Below are 13,911 nucleotides of genomic sequence, written 5' to 3'. Positions count from 1 at the left end.
AATTGAACCAATTTGGAACTATAAATTATATTATTTTATAAAAAGTTAGTATTAATTTATAGAGTATTAATATAAAGAGGTTCTACTATATATAAACGTTAATATAAATTTATAAGGAAAATATTTAGACAATTCTTTTTACTTATCACTGAGAAAACAAAAAAAAATCAAATAAAGTTTATTCCACAAAAAAATTAATATATTTTTTAATTATAATATTGTTTGTAGATATATTATATAATCTTCTTATTTTAAAATTTCAAATACCGTGTTAGTTGGTTTAGACCCAATATTTATAAGTCCTAATGTAAATTGGTTTACATAATCGTATGGTCATTTGTTTGCAAAGCAACACAATTTAATAATCTTCCAAAGCCCAATAACTAAACTAATTATTATGTGTATTTATATGTTGGTTTAAATTAAGTTGTTAGTCATGTAGATATATTCAAGAAAACAAACAGATTTAAGTAGCGAAACACCTACTATTCTAGAACAAGTCCAAATTTAAATGACAACTTTTAAATGGTAGATAAATTTTAGGACTCTAAATTAATAGAGTAGATAGTTTTTGAATTCTCCACTATAGTTCCACTGAAAACTCAAACTGATAAAAGAAAGAAAATACAAACTTATGTTCAGTAAAAATAGAGAAATCAGTTTTGATTTTCACCGGTCTTCTACTTTTCTCAACATGTAAGATTACTTTCACTTGCATCTTATGTCTACTGAATTCATTACTAGCCTCCTCTTCGTAAACATGATACACCACCTCACAGTCACTCAAGTTCTTTCGAAAACTTGCAACACCGATTCTGATTGTACAAAGATCACGTGTCGAAGTATAACCAATATGAAGTGTGTGAAGAACACATGTCAATGCATTAAAGATGGAAAAGTGGATTTACCCCTTCAAATGAGGTGTGACCCTGCTGTTTGCGCTGATTTATGCAAGTCAAAAGGTGAAGAAATTGTGTTTTATGTCTGTGCTTTAGACCATTGTTACTGTCGCAAACGTCCTATGTAATAACAAGTGATGTTAGGAGTTTTGAGGCTCATAAGTCAAATGATAATAAAATTGAAGTAATATGTCGAACCAGTTCTGAGTGATATGAAGCACTAAGAATACAAGCACTTACTTAATCTAAATGCAACCAATGATTTAAAATGATTTCAGAAACAATAACTAACTATGATGACAAGATAGAACTAAATCGCAGTAAATGAAAGACTTTCTTAAATATGATAAAAGAGAACTCATGGGCACGGGAACATGATTTCGGGTGATCAAGTATCAAACAAAGATGGCAAATGATGAATCAAACAAATAACCTTAAGCCTAAACACAAACCTAAGCAAGCTCTATGTCTAGATGAATGCTCACTTGCTAACACATCTCATACAACAAATCTCTTTGGTTGAATGATATGAAAGCAATCATTAAGAACATGTTTATTAACTTTCCTAACACTCTTAACAACAAATATCTTTGGCAAGATGCATTAAGAGCCTAGCAGAGTTGTCTCAGACATTTCAACAAACACCTTTTGGGTGAGAAATGTCTAGAGGTCAACTTTCAAATGATCAGATCAAAAGAGGCTGAAAGAACACTCTACTATCAAGGCTTGAGATTGATCTACACTAAAAACATCCTTGATCTAACCTAATCACCCTAATCTCCCTAACCCATGAATTCAAAAGAGAACTACTCACTAATCTTCATGAGAAACCTTAAACCCATATTGGATTTCAGATTAAACATGTAGATGAATACATGAAATCAATAAGAAATCAATAACAAGAGAACAATGAATCCAAAAGATGAACTTTCCAAGAGTATTTTGTGGTTTTCTCTTCAACCAAAGATAATCTGCCCAAAAGTGGCTACAATAGGTTTTAAACTTAGGTTTTTTCAGAGTGCCAAACGACATAAGTAATTGCAAATAGGTCCTTGAATTAAAAAAATCGCAAATAGTAAAACACGCAGCGACCTCCTCAGGTCGCTCCAGCACGTCGCTCTGGGCTTGGGAGCGACCTCGGATGGTCGCTGCGAGGGGTCGCTCCGGAGTGATTTTCTTCGTCTTCGACTCGTGTGAGCCGAGCGACTTGGAGTGGTCGCTCCGGGTTTGGTCGTCAAGGTCGCTCCGGCTGGAGCGAGGTCTCACAGCGACCTATGCAGGTTGCTCCAGGCTCCTCTCGTCCAATCATCCTCCTTTTCACATCTTTTGAGCTCCAAATGCATCCCAATGTCTCCAAAAGCTCCATATGATGCTCCAATACCTGATAGAGACTCATGTATGCAAAATGCAACCTAAACATGGCTAGAATCTAACCTACATGATGAAAATGCATGAAAAGGAATATGTGAAACAATGCAATTATGCAAGATATCAACAAGCCTGTAGTATCTTAAACTTCTGTTATTCCAGCAAATTCCCATATTTTATCCTATATTTTACTCCTTTATGAAGAATTGATGATGTATATTATCTCAAATTTTGTTATTAATATACATGATAAACAATTAATTAGTTTTAAACTTGACATTTAAAGTTATATACTACTTGAAAATGTTGTAGAAATAAAATAAAACTAGATTTTGACCCGCGCTTGAAAGCGCGGAATATTTTACGATGAAAAATTTTACTAATAATATAACAAATATTTTGGTGATTTTAAAGAGTGTATTTAGAATATTTTTGCATTTAAATCAGTGTTTTTAATTCAAACCGATTGTGATTATACCGGTTAATCTGGAGATCTGACAATTCAATTTAGGTTTTTAAAATATTCATATTAAAAAAAAATCATTAAAATCCGAGACTAACCGATTGAACTGTTGGATGACCAATATGTAATCTAATTTGATTAAATTATAATAGTTTCATAATTTGTAATCTTATAATCCAAAGTTTAAAGTTTATTATTTTGCAATTTATGAAATTATGACGTTTCTACAAAATTTTAAAGAGAAAATGATAGATATAAAATAACTAAGATTAATTATTGTATTGTTTGGAAACATTGATAGTAGTATAAAAAATATATTGTTTGGAAACATTGATAGTAGTATAAAGAAATAAGTATATTGTTTGGAAACATTGATAATAATATAAAAAAGGAACATTAATGATTTAATGTAGGTTTAACTATAAAGTATAAAAATGTATTTAATTTAAAAACTTACAAAATAAATGTTAAGTCCAACAGAATGTTTCTGTTTTAATAAGATAGATATACTACTAAATCATAACAACCACAGAAAAGAAAAGAGAACACATGAAATCATAATCTTAAAACCATAATCTTGGATATTCAGATTTTCATGTCATATCAATACTATTAAAACAGAAGGCTCTTTTTTGAGGTGACCTCCTGTTTCACAAGTATTTACCATCATGTGCCACTGAGTTAATTTAAGGCTATTGTTTTTATTTAATATTTTTATTCTTTTACTAAAATCGCTGCTTTTATTTTTGAGAAAGCGTTGCCTTTGTTTAAATGCAATAATTACATGCCACTGCCATTTATATTTAATCAATTATTTCCTCATTAATCGTTCTTGATATATATGTAAAGTCTTCAAAAAATAACTATTAATACATGTTTTTCCCAATCGAACAAGTTCAGTGCTTTTGACGATCATCTAATTATTTTTCACAGACATATTATTTCTTCACGTAGATTTTTATGTCCATTAAATTTCACGCATTCATATATACGTTTTAATCTGTACTATCAAATACAGTGGCATTTTATAATCCAACCCTTAACTCTAAAGTTTTATTACGGTTCCGAGGTAACTCTATTTTAAAAATTCAATAAACTCATAAGAAATTGAAAACCGTTGATGAACATTAATAGTAATCAAAGATGATAATTGTGTACTACAGTTCATGGCATATTTATTCTAATATATATATATTAGTTTTTAAAATGAAAATTGCTGATTTTTCTCCCTAACAATATTAACCAAATATGATTAACAATATTTTAAATTTTGGCTACTAAAAAAAAATATTGTGTAACCGTTTTAGAATATCCATATCCCAAATCACATTTATAACAAACTAAAAGAGCATATTTGCATATACCAAAAAAGTAAATAATATCTTAGCAGATATATTTCTTTTTTTTTCAGTTTCAAAATTATCATTTCAATTTTTCATAACGAATCCAAAGAGAATATACTCCTAATTATACCAAAACTCGGTTCGCAAGGCATATCTTTATAAATATCTTTAAACGAAAATCTTTAATATCCATGTATCCTCTTTAAACCTATTACTAGATTTTGACCCGCGCTTTTAAAGCGCGGGTTTATTTTCCTTTATTTTTTTTTTAAATTGACAAATATTTAATAAATGTCATATTTTCATATATTTTTGTTTTTTTTATAAAAGACTTAAGCTTTTTATCTTTCTTTATCGTGTTTCATTTTAAATGAGTATAGGCCTAATCACAATATCCGGACCCGAAGAACCAACCCAAAACCGACCCAAAAATCAGGGTCCCGAACCCGATCAGACCCGGGGTAAATATCCGAATAAATTCTAAATTGCTATATCCGAAGAACCGATCCGAACCCGATCCGAACCGAGAACCAAATGAGTACCCGAAGATACCCGAAATGTGAATATATATCTAAAAATATATGTTATAATTATATTTATAATTATTTTAATATTTTAAATTAATATCATAAGTTAACTATAGTAGTCATTTTTAGTACTTTTGAGTATTTTTGGATAAAATATGATAGTTTGGATAAAAGTTTATCCAAAAAAACTGTATAGAATGGATATTTTTGGTTACTTTTGGTTACTTTTGAGTAATTTGGATACAAAAAATTGAACTGAATCGGATACTTTGGTTACTCTGAGTATAAATAACCGAACCCGTTTTAGATATTTTGGTTATTTGGTTATTTTTCAGATTCTTATGCATGAGAACCGAACCCACCCGGATCCGGAAAGATCCGACTCGAACTCAATCCAAAAAAAATAAAAATTGAATCTGATTTGTTAATCGGCCCAAATGGCCCAAAAGAGATGATGTGGGCAATGGGCTGGATTTAAAAAAAAGATCCAATATAGATTTGTTATTAATATTACTTGATTGCCCTTAATGAAATATGCAATGTTATTAAAGAAAGGGGTATTTTTAGTAAAAAAGCCAATAGGATCCTGCTTTAATAGTATAGATTTTGCTATATATACTATCTAAGCGACACATTCAATCTAAACTAAAGCACACAACTTAAGCAAACAAAATAAATGCAACACCAAAGTTATCATATACATGTCCGATATCAAGCTTTACAAAACTGAATGGTGGATCGCAGTGAAAGTTGTTCACACCAGATAACAATTCAGTGAACAATTTGGTGAGACAATGGAACTCATTTTCTCTGACAAGAAGGTAAACGATTTTGAGCTGCTTTACGTATGTAATATACAATATTTATGGCGTTTTTGTACCTTACCATTATTGACTTATTAACTCTGTTTTTCATCATTGCAAAGGATCAAAAAATCATGCATCATGCAAAAAACTACTTGCTTAGTTTGGGCAGGGACTTCCATGTGGGTGATTGGAAAAACAGAGAATTATTTTCACTAAGTGCAGCAGCTGGTGGATACTAACCTACCACTCACGTTATAAAATGGGGTTTATGAAGTTCACCTCCATTACTCCATATAAATTCAGTAATATGGTATGTTTATGGATTTACTGCAGCTTTAAACTATATTGAATGGAATTCTAAACAAATTTTTTCTGATTGGTAAGTTCTTAAAGACGTGTTTGTATTACATTTTTGTGATTATTCATTAATATGTGTTTCTGTCGTATATAGATGTTGTGGAACAAGCCATAGATATTGTAGAAAAAAGCCATTAAACGTAAGTAACCACCTTCTTTAAAAAAAAACGAAACCACCTTCTACAACCGCTTATAAACTCTTATTTTATAGGCTATGTATAAGGCAACAAATAACAAATATCGAACTCATATTTGGTACATAAATATACGGAATTTAAATTTATGATCTACAAAGTATATTTTTGGAAGTAAATTTAAGATTACTAAAACTATTTAAGTTAATATTATTATGGAATTATTATTGATAAAAATATATACTTATGAAGAGACCAGTTATAGTCAATATGTGACCTCACAACCCATCCATACATAGTGTTATTTGTTTAATTGTTACTCTAACGGTGAAAATGATAAGAATTTAGTTTAACGGGTTTTAAATAGGTTATTCGAAAAAATTATTTACTAAATGTGATTTTACTTGAAGTTAGTGAAGAACATATCAACCCATTTGTAAATATATTTAACAAAATATATTAAAATTATTTTTCAAGACATTTTTCAAAAAAAAAAATCGGTTTTCGGTGCGGGTTAGATTTAATATTGGTTTTTGGATATAACACTTTTAAGAACCGTTCGAGTATATATGTCAAGTCTAACAGAGCACGAGACTTTGATTTTCGAGTTGATTCCGAATCGGATTCTTTGGGTACGAAACATTCTTAACTAATTATGTTAGGAAACTACTAAAAAAATATAATATATTGCAAACTTTAAAAATAAATTATTAAAATAATCTCTTATATGCATATGACACAAATATATAGTTATACAACTTGACATATTTAATATATTTACCAAAAATTTACTAAATTAAATTAATATGAAACACAAATATGATTAATAAAATAACACAAATATAAAAATTAAATTGCTCAAAAAATTAAAACAAAAAATATACCCGCCCTCTCAAAGGGCGGGTCAGAATCTAGTTTAGATTATTATCGGATGTATATGAGTCATTTCAGATCGGTTTTTATTGGATTTATCATTTATATTTATTGCAATTTGGTTTACGGTACTAGTACTGACTCGTCTAAGATTACTACATTGGAAGACATATATATCCTAACCAGTGTTTTCCTCCTGCTTTTTTTTTTAATTTAAAACTAGATCATGATCCGCGCACCTGCGCGGATTTATCTTTTGATTCACATATTTTATATAAATGTTGTATATTATTTAAGATTTATAATATAAAAAGGTTAGAATGATCCGGAACCAAAAAAAATCGATCCGGACAAAAAAAACAAATACCTACTTAGATCCAAATATTGAAAACTCGAATAACTTATACCTGAAATGAACAGATTTATACCTGACCCAGTGAGCTAAATTTCAAACATAATATCTTTTGTTATATTTTTAATTTATTTTTTTGGGTTGGTGAGATTTACCATTTATTCGAAAGATTTCTGGCTAAATTAATGGTATATATTCGTAGGTTTCTTTTTTCTGAACAGAAAAAAAAAGATTTGGGTCTTGATTAAGTTTATCTTATATAACAAATTGCTGTTATAAATAATATTTATAAAAACTAATTTGTAACAGTAATATCATTTTTGTTATAAATTAGTATATCATGGTTTATAGGTTCAAAGTATAGATTTAGTTGTCTTCATAGTATTGCTAATATTGATGGATGCAAGTTAATGAATACAGATAATATATTGTATTATTAGTAATCTGTCGTATAGTATTATATGTTAGTAGATGTATTATTAATAATCTATCTTATAGTATAATATGCTAGTGGATGTATCTAGCTTATAGTAAAATATATGCAATATAAGGAAACATGCGTAGTGGATATAATAATAAGGTAAAAAGTGAAAAACTATGGTAATGGTTGATGTTAATTATTTATAAAAAACATGTTTAATAATAAGTAGAATAATATAGCATTAATTACATAAGGTCCAACATTAAAATCTACCTAGAAGAAATTGTAATGTTTCTATTTTAATAAGATAGATACCAAGAGGTTCAAGCCGAAATCCTAATCTCCTCAAGTCCGAAATCACAACATATAATATTAACTAGATTTTGACCCGCGCTTTCAAAGCGCGGGTTTATTTTCCTTTATTTTTTTTTAAATTGAAAAATATTTAATAAATATCATATTTTATATATTTGTTTTTTTTTTATAAAAAAAACTTAAACTTTTTATCTTTCTTTATCGTGTTTCATTTTAAAGGAGAATAGACCTGATCACAATATTCGCACCCGAAGAACCAACCCGAAACCGACCCGAAAATCAGGATTCCGAACCCGATCAGACTCTGGATAAATATTCGAATGAGTTCTAAATTGCTATATCCGAAGAACCGGTCCCGAACCCGACCCGAACCGAGAACCGAATGAGTATCCGAAGACATCTGAAATGTGAATATATATCTACAAATACATGTTATAATTATATTAATAATTATTTTAATATTTTAAACTAATATTATAAGTTAACTATAGTAGTTATTTTCGATACTTTTGAGTATTTTTGGATAAAATATGATAGTTTGGATAAAAGTTTAACCAAAAAAACTGTATAGAATAGATATTTTTGGTCACTTTTGGTTATTTTTGAGTAATTTGGATACAAAAATTTGAACCGAATCAGATACTTTGGTTACTTTGAGTACAAATAACCGAACCCGTTTTAGATATTTTGGTTATTTGGTTATTTTTCAGGTTCTTATGCATGAGAACCGAACCCACCCGAACCCGGAACCCGACTCGAACCTGACCCGAAATTTTATAATACACGAATGGAATTTAATTTTAAAACCCGAAAAATCCGATATCCAAAAGAACCGACCCGTACCCGAACGTCTAGGTCTAATGAGTATTTATGTTTTGAAAATTAAACATTATTTTCTCCAGGCCCAAATGGCCCAAGAGAGATATGATGTGGGTAGTGGGCTGAATAAAAAAAAATCCAATATAGATATGTCATTAACATTACTTGATTGCCCTTAATGAAATATAAAATGTTAGTAAAAAAAAAGGTGTTTTTAGTAAAAAAACCAATATGATCATGCTTTAATAGTATAGATTCCGTCTCTCAACATGTAATATTAGTTTTCCTTCTATTTTTAATCATGAATATCTTATCAAACTTGAGATGCAGAACAACCAACTATAATACTTCTGGCAAGGAATCCAGATTACTGTTGTACATTTGTCTTATATATGATCAATTACTTTCTATGTTATATGACGTTCCTCTCTCTTTCTTTGTCGTTGTGTGGATTTACATTCAGCCTTTAAAAATCCCAAGAAGATGGATTTATCTATGTCTTTACATTCAGCCTAGTGAATGAATTTAGAAACATCCGCTTACGTCAAATATTTTCTAGATCAAATTGATGGAGCTTATTTTTAATGGAAAGACTAAACTTCCAGGAAAGTTTTCTTTACAAAAAAAGTTATTTGAGTCAATTGTAAAATTAACTTGTGAGTTGACTAGTAGAGCGTTTCGTAAGTCTACACGTATGCATACACATACAAAATAGTCTATTATTGTCTATTATCACGACACAGATAATGACGAAAATCATGTAAATAGTTATATTTTTGGTATAAAACTCGTTTTCATCTTTTACCATTGTCTAAACTCTAAATATGAGCAAAAAAAACCACCTTTGACGACTCATAACTGAATAAACTCGAAAATATGAAAGTTTAACTTATAAAAATGAAAGTCACGGGAGTTTTTTTTTTATGAAAATGAAGAGAAAATGAGAGAAAATGAGGATTTGTTGGTTTAGAAAAAGAAAAAAATTGTTAGAAATTGAATTCTTGAATTTCTAAAAATTCAAAAAGGTAGTTCATGGTGATTGGAAAATTGATGATAATGGTATGGCATTCTAGTAAATAATAAGAAATGTTTATTGTGTAACAGGTTTTTTCTATTTTCGAAATTACCAAGAAATTAATTAAAAGTTTTAATTTTGTAAATAATTCAAAACCACGAAGAAAGTTTGGAGAAAACTTTTTTTAAAACTACCTACTGTACCTGCTAGCACTAAATCACTCATTTTCGTTTACTTTTGGAAGAGAAGATCGAAGAAACTTCGTCTCGGTCAATAGTCAACAGACTTAACAGTAACGCTACGCGTTTTCCATTTACTAATACCATTTATGCCTATCTGAACACATCTCTCTTAATCTTTGATCCTGAACCACTCACGATCACTCTCAAGTATGAACTCTCTGATGGCCTCTTCTTCTCCTCCTCCTCCTCCTCTCACCTGGAGATACCGCGTGTTCACGAGCTTCCATGGACCAGATGTCCGTAAGACGTTTCTTAGTCACTTGCGCAAACAGTTTGCCTTCAATGGGATCAGGATGTTCGATGATGAAAGGATCGAGAGAAGTCAAGTTATTGCTCCTGCACTCACACAAGCAATCAGAGAATCGAGGATCTCCATCGTAGTGCTCTCCAAGAACTATGCCTCTTCCAGCTGGTGTTTGGATGAGCTGCTGGAGATTTTGAAGTGTAAGGAAGAAATGGGACAAATCGTGATGACCGTCTTTTACACCGGAGTAGATCCATCTGATGTGCGGAAACAGAGCGGTGAATTTGGGGAAGTTTTCAAGAAAACTTGTGCCCGAAAAACAGAAGAGAAGAGACAGAAATGGACCCAAGCGTTGACCCATGTGGGTAACATAGCTGGAGAGCACTTCCTAAACTGGTATGTGCTTCATTAATTATAGATACTTTATTTTTTCTCATGTGATAATAACTCAAGAGAACTAAAAGCTGAATGGGTTTCTTACTCTTTTATTAGGGATAATGAAGCAGAAATGATCGACAAGATTGGTAGAGATGTTTCGGAAAAACTGAATGCTACTCCCTCAAGAGACTTTGATGACATGGTGGGACTTGAGGCTCATTTAAGAGAGATGGAGTCTTTGCTAGATTTAGATAATGATGAAGTTAAGATGGTTGCCATCTCTGGTCCAGCAGGGATTGGTAAGACTACCATCGCCAGAGCTTTACATAGTCGATTCTCTGAATCGAATAGGTTTCAGCTTACTTGTTTTGTGGACAACCTTAGGGGAAGTTGTCGTAATGGTCTTGATGAGTATGGTTTGAAATTGCGCTCACAAGAAAAATTTCTTTCAAAGATTTTGAACCAAAATGGTATGACGATATGCCATTTAGGGGCAGTAAAAGAGTGGCTCCACGACAAGAGAGCGCTCATCATCCTTGATGATGTTGATGATCTAAAGCAACTAGAGGCCTTAGCTCATGAAACTACATGGTTTGGTCGTGGAAGTAGGATTGTAGTTACCACAGAAAACAAAGAGTTGTTGCAGCAACATGGTATCAACAATACGTACCATGTGCGGTTTCCCACTAGAAGAGAAGCTCTTGAGATCCTGTGTAGATATGCTTTTAGACAAAACTATCCACATTATGGTTTTAGAGAGCCTGCGTTAAAAGTAACGGAGCTTTGTGGTGACCTTCCATTAGGTCTCCGTGTGGTGGGTTCAACTTTACGTGGAAAGAATGAGGAGGAGTGGGAACAAGTAATACGCAGGTTAGAAACTATTCTGGATCATCAAGATATAGAGCAAGTACTAAGAGTCGGCTACGAGAGTTTACATGAGAAAGAGCAATCTCTATTTCTCCATATTGCAGTCTTCTTCAACTACAAAGATGGTGATCTTGTGAAAGCCATGTTCGCTGACAATAACTTGGATGTCAAGTACGGGTTGAATATCCTCACAAACAGATCACTCATATATTCATCTGAAGATGGAGAAATAGAGATGCACAAGTTACTGCAACTAATGGCTACAAAAGCCGTTAGTAGAGAAGAACCTTGGAGACGGCGGATCTTAATAGATGCTGAGGAGATATGTGATGTTCTTGAACGTGCCGATGTAAGTAATTTCTCTCGTATGCAAGTTACTACTACCTCTCGCGCGTGCTAACAATATGTTTGTATTTGAAATATTGGTTTAGGGCACTAGAGCTGTGTCGGGCATATCATTTGATATATCTGATATGAAGGAAGTATCTATCAGCCATAAAGCTTTTACAAGGATGCCTAATCTACGATTCCTCAAAATTTACAAAAGTAGATATGATGGAAATGATACATTGCATAGACCTGAGGAGATGGAGTTTCCGCGTCGTCTAAGGTTACTACATTGGGAGGCATGCCCCCTAGCAAGGGTTTGGTACATTCAATCTTGAATATCTTGTGGAACTCAATTTACCAAATAACAAGCTCGAGAAGCTTTGGGAAGAAACTCAGGTTGGTTACGATATTTGCTTACATATATGTACTTTCTTTCTCATCATGCTCGTTGACGATGTTCTTCGTTGTGTTTTGTTGTTTTACATTTAGCCACTTGCGAATCTCAAGGAGATGTGTCTTTCATGGTCAGTTAATTTAAAGGAACTCCCGGATCTTTCAAAAGCTGCAAATCTGGAGAAATTGGTTTTGCGTGGTTGCTCTAGTTTGTTAGAGATTCCTTCCTCTATTGGAAATCTTGATAAACTGGATTGGTTGGATATGGGTTTCTGTAGAAATCTGCAAGATGTTCCAGATCTCTTCAAATTGGCGCCTCATTCTTTCGTAGACATGAGAAGATGCTCACGAATGAGAAAATTTCCAGATATTTCCACCAACACCACAACACTTGTAATTGCAGACACAATGCTGTCAAAACTGCCTAAGTCGTCATCAGTTTGTCTTTGGCCTGGCCTCCTGGTACTGAGTATATTCAGCGATGGCGACGACGACGGCATAGGTATCCAGGAACTGCCAGACTGGATCAAAAATCTCCACAGGTTACGTTCACTTAGTATATATGGCTGTTCCAAACTTGCATCACTGCCAGAGCTCCCTAGGTCACTAGAAAGACTAACAGCAAACGGTTGTGAATCACCGAAGGTCGTAATTCTGGAATTACGCGTATACAATAGATTGCAGTTTTCCTAACTGCTTCAAATTGTGTATAGGAACAAGGAGAGCAATTACCGAGCTATCATGTCAAGCATGCCTACCCGGAAGAACAATTCCTTCAGAGTTCGATCGTCGAGCTTTAGGAAATTCCTTGACTATATGATCACTGAGTTCAGACTCTAGAGAATTTTGGGTTTGCATTCTGATTTCCCCTAGACAACATATTGAGGAACCTCACACGGATGTGTCGTGTCGCGTGCGCTTAAACAAGGCTCACCCCACTGAACTTAAGAATTATTTGTTTACTCTCTTAAATATCCAGAAGGAACATTTATGCATATTTTATTGTGGTTTGGTTGACGGACCACATGAATGGCTTGAAGAGGAGAATGAAGTAATGTTCGAATTCTTCACATGCAAGGAAATTGACATTATTGAATGTGGTGTCCAGATCTTGAAGTTGAAGGATGAACCCGACGGAAGCAACAATGGAGGTTCTGGCTACAAAGATGGTGACAGCGACCACTGGAATACACAGGCATCCGGCCAAGATTCAGACGAGGAAGAAGAAGCTGATTTTTCAGTGACACGAGAAAACGTGCGAGGAACACCACGATGACAGGTGCTTCTATAAATCTTAAATGGGGCGTTAAGCTTGGGCCTCGCCATCCTCATATTGGCCAGCGACAGCAATGCTCCTAGGCCAAGCATACGACATGCCCAATTCCTTGAAGACACCTGATCCAATACGAAAAAGTCATGTAAAAAAAAGTCAAGCAGAAGGAAATACCTAAGGTTTACGGCAACAAGAATCAGATGAGTTTCAGCAAAAGACAACAAAACGAGATCAATCACTTAGGCTTAAGTCTATTGTATCTAAGGGGTTGGTATCTTCTAGCAAGGAGCATTTGGTTCTTTGTAAACTGTTGCATCTGTGTGTATTAAATCTCTGATGAACCAGTAAAATGTCCAGCACTCGTGGGTCGGACGTAGTCAGAGATTACAATCTTTTTTTTATTGTTTTTTGGTTGGTCTGCAGTTGCATTTATAATCTTTTTTTTTGTTGTTTTTTGTTTTTCTTAAAAAAAAAATAGAACCAATGGCGGGC

At 32.7% G+C, this 13,911-nt stretch overlaps 1 long non-coding RNA gene, 1 other non-coding gene and 1 pseudogene across 2 annotated transcripts; 2 read left to right on the top strand and 1 right to left on the bottom strand.

The window, feature by feature from the left end:
• Positions 1-653: 653 nt before the first annotated feature.
• Positions 654-751, bottom strand: LOC130502309 (small nucleolar RNA R20). The gene has a single exon (XR_008940215.1). It is a non-coding gene; the product is annotated as a small nucleolar RNA R20 (small nucleolar RNA).
• A 4,474-nt stretch (positions 752-5,225) lies between these two features.
• Positions 5,226-5,933, top strand: LOC130502308 (uncharacterized). Its single transcript, XR_008940214.1, has 3 exons — positions 5,226-5,421; positions 5,526-5,716; positions 5,858-5,933. It is a non-coding gene; the product is annotated as an uncharacterized LOC130502308 (long non-coding RNA).
• A 4,017-nt stretch (positions 5,934-9,950) lies between these two features.
• Positions 9,951-13,141, top strand: LOC108825875 (disease resistance protein RML1A-like; annotated as a pseudogene).
• Positions 13,142-13,911: the final 770 nt, after the last annotated feature.

This window comes from Raphanus sativus, unplaced genomic scaffold, assembly GCF_000801105.2.
Source record: "Raphanus sativus cultivar WK10039 unplaced genomic scaffold, ASM80110v3 Scaffold0496, whole genome shotgun sequence".
NCBI classification, from domain to species: domain Eukaryota; kingdom Viridiplantae; phylum Streptophyta; class Magnoliopsida; order Brassicales; family Brassicaceae; genus Raphanus; species Raphanus sativus.
The sequence above is the reverse complement of the archived record's forward strand: the minus strand, read 5'-3'. Positions and strand labels throughout refer to the sequence as shown.